The sequence below is a fragment of the Vanellus vanellus genome (genome assembly GCF_965231255.1).
Source record: "Vanellus vanellus genome assembly, chromosome: 1".
Lineage (NCBI taxonomy): Eukaryota > Metazoa > Chordata > Aves > Charadriiformes > Charadriidae > Vanellus > Vanellus vanellus.
In genome coordinates, this window is record NC_138905.1 from 209,855,626 (window position 1) to 209,861,680 (window position 6,055).

Here is a 6,055-nt window from a genome sequence, read left to right on the forward strand (position 1 = left end):
CAGGACGTACAGCAGAGATTTGCCATAGGGACAGGAACATCTACAGACCAGAACCAGGCACAGAAGTTTGCCTAAAGTGTTTATAAGCTTCCGTTTACAATCTATCTGCCCCATACACCCAGCTCACAACTGCCGCCTGTGCTTGCGTTCTCCAGATTATGCTTCTTCCACTCCTCCCGAAACAGCTGTTCACTCCACAGATTGTCACAATCATTCATCCCTTCGGACACAGACGGCAGCTTTTCAAATTTGTCTGGGAGTCTAGCTTTGGCTAGTCTTTCCCAAGGGGTCATTTGAAAATGCAAACCTGCTTCTGCTTGGTGATACTTTATCCCAGCTTGTTAAATAATTTTCTGCAAGCTTCCATCTGCTTTGCCCTTTAGCATAGTTCTTTTTCACAATCGTGAAACGTACCCTTGGCCAGGCACCAAGGTACATTCAGGGCAACATCAGGGAAAGCTTCCTCCTAACGCTTGCATTTTAATCCTGTCCTGGAGAGCTTCCTGCCACTGTTGCGCTCTTGTTAACGACAGTTGTCAGCAGCTAACTACTGCCCTAGCACAGATGGACCCCAGGTACCAGTAGCCAAAAGTTATTGCTAAAGCCATTCATTAGTATGTCTTCAGTTTGCAATTCGTGCTCAAACTTTTGCATTCCAGCAGCTTTTGCTCCACATCGCTTACATCAGCTGGTACCAACATCTGGCCCAAAGTTTAAAGCGCAGATCCAGCTGAATCAGAACAGATCATGGCAATTTCTCTCCTACGCAGGAGAGTCCTGAACACCGTACTAAAATAAAACAGCTTATCAATTTAATTCCAACCCATAACATCATGCATTTGGATGTTATGCCAAATTTCCCGTGTCCAAGCAGCAGTGCTGCGACCTGCCAGGTAGGCTCTTCGGGAAGTGCACAGTCAGGGATAGAGTGGGAAGGAGCCTCACAAGTCAGCCTGATGCGTGGAGGGCAGGTGGGCTTGCAGGTCCCTGTGGATGGCAGGCAGCACTAGCTTTCTCCAAAACAGTGTTAGTGAACACGCTTAACTGTTGCTAGTACTAGCAAAGAAACAGAGCTATCCATCCACTACTTTCTCACTTGGAGATATTATTTTAAATTATTCTGGAGCAGTTTCTGCTCCAACAAAAAAAGTCCGACATCCAACATCTCTGCTGCTTCCTGCATTAGCTGTACCAAACACTGAGCACAAGTGAATGTCCTGGTTTGAGGCAGAACAGAACCAATTTTCAGTAATTTTACAGTAATTTTACTTTTCAGTTAAGTCTCTTCTAACCGAACTGTACTTTCTGAAAGTAATGGCATATTTTTCCAATAGTGTCTGCTTCCAGAGTGATAAGGTCTGGTGTTTATAGTTGATGCCAAAGAATGGTATGCAGAGATGCTCTTGCTTAAAACCCCCAAGGGCAGCTCACTTTGTTATTTGCCCCGTTGGAGGGTCGGAAGCGGAAAAGCATAGAGGGGTCCCACCTGCGGGGAGGAGCAGACAGGACAGGTGACCCAAAACTGACCAACAGGGTATTCCATCCCATCTGCCTCATGCTCAGTATAAAAGCTGAGGGATCAAAAGGTCAGCTCTTTCTTTCTTCAATGGCCGACGTCTGAGGAGGACTCTGTCTGTTTGTCTGCCTTTGATCTTGATCTGTTTGTTCCTGGATCCAGATCCGGAATCCAGTTCCCGTCCATCGCAGAGCCCAGCCTTGGACTTTCCCAGTGTCTACACAAGGAAAAAAGGAAGGAAAGTCTGTTATGTTTCTTAAAGAACAGTTTTATCTCAATTTGTTATTTATGCTGCTGTAAATCAGAAATAGTGCCATTTAGCTCTGTGGTGTTATCCCAGGGTAAAAAACGCCATGAAATCAAAACCAAGGGTGTTGTATTTAGAATAACGGTGTCAAAGATCCTTCTCTTCATAGGAATTACTGCTGAAAAAGGGGTTTAACACAAACCTTTAACTGGAGTTCTATGCAGTTTTCAACAGAAGCCCTAGAGTATTTTTTTTCCTTTTTTTCTTCTTGCATATTGTGCATGTCATTTATCCGTAAGATTCCAAAATATCCTACAAGTCTAAATACAGGACTAACCACATTTCTGAATAAAAAGCAGTAATTAAAAATAAATTAAAACAGCACTTAGACTAAACTCTGAATCCACAGAAATCGGGGTGCTCAGCTTAAGTTCCGTTTACAACCCCTCCACCCCTTCATTCATAATGTGTGCATGGAAGAAAAGGCAGAGATGGAATTAAAGTTGTCATGACAACTTTGTCTCTAAATTATCTGTCTTTCTTAAATTGGCTACTTTGGGCTACATGTTGCTCAGCAAAGCTCTTGACAGAGAATGAGTTTCATAGAAGCAGTTTGGCAGATCAATAACTTGGTTTTAATTTTAACAAAAAAACATTTATGCATACATATATAGCCATAGAGAATAAAGACCGAACATGTGATGAATCCAAGCATCAGCTAAAACAGAATACTTTGTGTCTTTAATCAATACAGTAATGCTAGCAAGATTTTTGTAATTTTATTTTTAATATACCTCAACCTTCATATAGAAAACATTCAGGTGACATCTGAACTGGTAAAGACGACATATTCATTTACCATCTACAGCCTCCAACATTACCAAGCTATTTCATTTGTTTTGTTAGAAGTATAATCAGAAACTGACTCCTCCTAGAGGAAACAAGATAAGCTATCAAACACTACACAGAGATTTCTCTGCAGTGGGCAATGTATATCAAATCTCCTTGCATAGTATTAAATATTATTTCCTCAAGTACGTTTAACTTGTGGACTTCACAGCAGAGAGTCTTTCACAGATCGCTCTGCTTGCCTCATATTCCTATGAGCAGAGCTTTCATACAGCCACCATCTTTGTAAAGTTAAAAAAAGCAAAACAGCACACAAAAAAGCCTTCACCTTTTGCCCTGTGTTCTTGAAAGTCCTCACTGAACAAGCGAAAAGTTCTCACTTGATCTTGAAACCGATTTATCTAGCAAATTATGATTTCAAGTAGTAAACAGTGATCTTTAAAAAGGTATTTCCTCTAAAATACTTTCAAAATCTGCATCAGACAAGGGCTTAAATCCAGTATCTGTTGAGACTGGAAATCTCAAATTGCTTTCTAATTTGACTTTTCCTATCTGCTCCTGAAAATGTCACCAAGACCTGCTGATAAAAGAAACTCAGAGAAGAACTGCAAACGTACTATTTTTTTTCCTCCCGGGCACCTCGAAAAGATAATCTTCATCCAGGAGAGCCTTCCCCAAAATAGGAGCTCTGCTTTACGGCCAGTGTGTGTAGCAAGCACAAGTCACAGTCCACGACTGTGATTCCTGGGCACTGCAGTAATGTGCTTAACAGCGAAATAACAACCGCAACAGCACAGTATTAGCAAACATCAGTGAACTCTGCATCCAGTCCAGATTTTCTCATTTCATGGAGAGAGTTTATTCTTTCTAAGTGGATCCACAGTCCAAGATCTCCCCCTGCTCTGCATTAGACCTACAGAAGTCCACTTTTTCACAACTACTTTTCGCGACTAAGACTAAGCGTATGCAGAGCACCATGGGATCGGAGTAAAGGAGATTACCCAAGTGCTGCTAAAAGGCCGAATCGCCTGCCCCCAGGGAGTCCCTGTAACTTGGTTAATATGTGTAGCTGTTAAAAGCTATTGAAATGATGGTGCTAAAAGAAACTGAACAAACACCACAGAGAAAAGGCTGGCTAAAATAACCGACCCATGAAAATAAACTGAAAACGAATAAAACAATGGGAAAAAAAAAAAAAAAAAAAAAACAACCCAAAACCAAGTAAAACCAGAGGAAAGATAAAGGGCAAAGAAATAGGCAGAGCTGATAATCATCTGAAATCAGCCTTCTCTTCCCTCCTTACATTCTCTTCCTCCTCTCCCTTTCCCTTTTCCTCACTCCTCAACTCCACTTCTACAACTCTTTGGCCTCTACTGTCAGTTTAGCATTACAAATCCTCACGCTGGATGTCATGAAATCAAGCAGGCTCAGTGAAGATCGCTGGGCTCAGCTTACTCCTGGTATAATCTCATCCAAATCCATGGAGCTCCATGAGGGATGAGTTGGAACCAGTGATGTTTTCTGAATCTTCTGACATCCAGCTTTGGAGCTCTGTAACTCCAGACTGATGATACACACTGAATGGTTTTCTGAACACAGCAGAGGAGAAAGGAAAAATATGAGCTCCTTGGGTGGTTTTCATCACAGTAGTTACACTACATCTGCCATATATCAGAACAGTTCCTGTGTTTCCTACCCAAGATTCATAACAGCTCTAAAAAAAACACCATACTTCACCATGTTGAAAAACAAATCTTTTCATAGCTGGAGAAATATATTTTTTGAGGTACAGTGGCAAGGTACACAATGTCCTTTAGAGCAACTTAACAAAAGAAATTATCTGATTCCTGGAAAGCCTTTTTCAATCTCTGCTTTTTTATCTGCAAACTCTCTCCAGTTGTTTATTTGTGAAGTGATAATCCTCTCCCTTTGCCTCAGTGAAAACTTCTTCCTGGGAGATAAAATATAGTTTGTACGAATCTGCTGTATTGCTTGTGAGTAGTAATAACCCACTCTCATCAAGGCTGTATTTTTTTATTATTATTTGTACTGCAATAGTGCTGGGATCCCCTTGCTGGCACTGGATGTCACTGTGTTGGAATTGTGTATATATGGGATAAGAGAGACTGACTGATCTGACGGATCAGATGAGCTGCATTTTAAATAGAAGAGGCAGGGGAAAAGAAAAATAGAAATTAAAACTGCAAAAGACCTCAAGAGGTCATCCAATCTGTGTTTGGATGCGTGGCAGACTCACTTACGGCTGATCAACTACTGCTATCGTTGTTTCAACTGTTTCATAGATGGAAAATTAAGAGATTGTGCCATGCTCATGAAGCCTACTGCCTGGCTGTGGCAGAAGTGGAAGTTTAACCCAAATCTCACAAGTCCTGGTGGACAGAGTCCATGAAAATATTTTATGTTGACTGAACTTGGGAGCCTCTAAGGAAAACAATCATAAACCTGCTATCTGTATTAGCTACTATGAAACAGTGAGTTAAAATAAAGAAAATCTAGCTATCAGCTACAATTTTTTATTTGTTTTTCTGCACTCAGGCATATCTTAAAAAAAGCACAAAGTCCACAAATAGCTGTATACATTAAAATATCTTCACCTCATTTATCACACTGCATTAGATATTCATTTTTCCTTCACTATCAGTAAAAAACACTATTCTATGCCATATATAATATATGAAAGTCACACTATACAAAAATTCACAGAAGATAAAATACTAAGATCAAAAGCACTCTATATCTGACAAAGACTTTTTATGCACTGCAATGCATCTTCTCCCATGTATTCTGTCTATTCCATGAAGCTGTATACATGTGCAATATCAGATAAGCTCATCCTTTTAGTCAGTTATTATAGATACCGAGTTTTCTGTTTCAACGCAGAAAAAAAAAATAGTTCCAAGTTACAGACAGCTCCTTTTCTATCACCATGTTATCATTTCTTCTCTGGGCTGAAGTGTAATCACCCTCTTTCATAGGTTACTGTTTCTACCTTCTATGTCAAATAAGTTTCATACACTGATGCAACCTAGGCAAGATTAATATGGGTTTCTTCTTTAATATAAATCTTTTGATTTGTTGCTGAACGCACTGTTCTCAAGTATTGCTATCTAACTGCAAGGGACAATGCTGTTTATCATTTTTCCCTGAAAGCAGCCATCCAGATCTAGATATTACAGTACTTTGAATTTAGAAACCATGAAATATAAACGTGGTCCTTCCAAGAGCGAGTAGGAATTAAATGAATGTTTATTTTACATCTGAAGTACCTTTTACATTTACTTCCCATCTATCTACCTAGATAAAAATCCCCACGAAAATAAACAGCTAACACTGAAGATTTCTTCTGAATAAGAAACATAGAATTTCAAAGTTAATGAAACGCAGATCTTATGAAATAAAAATATAAGTGATTACACTTAGTC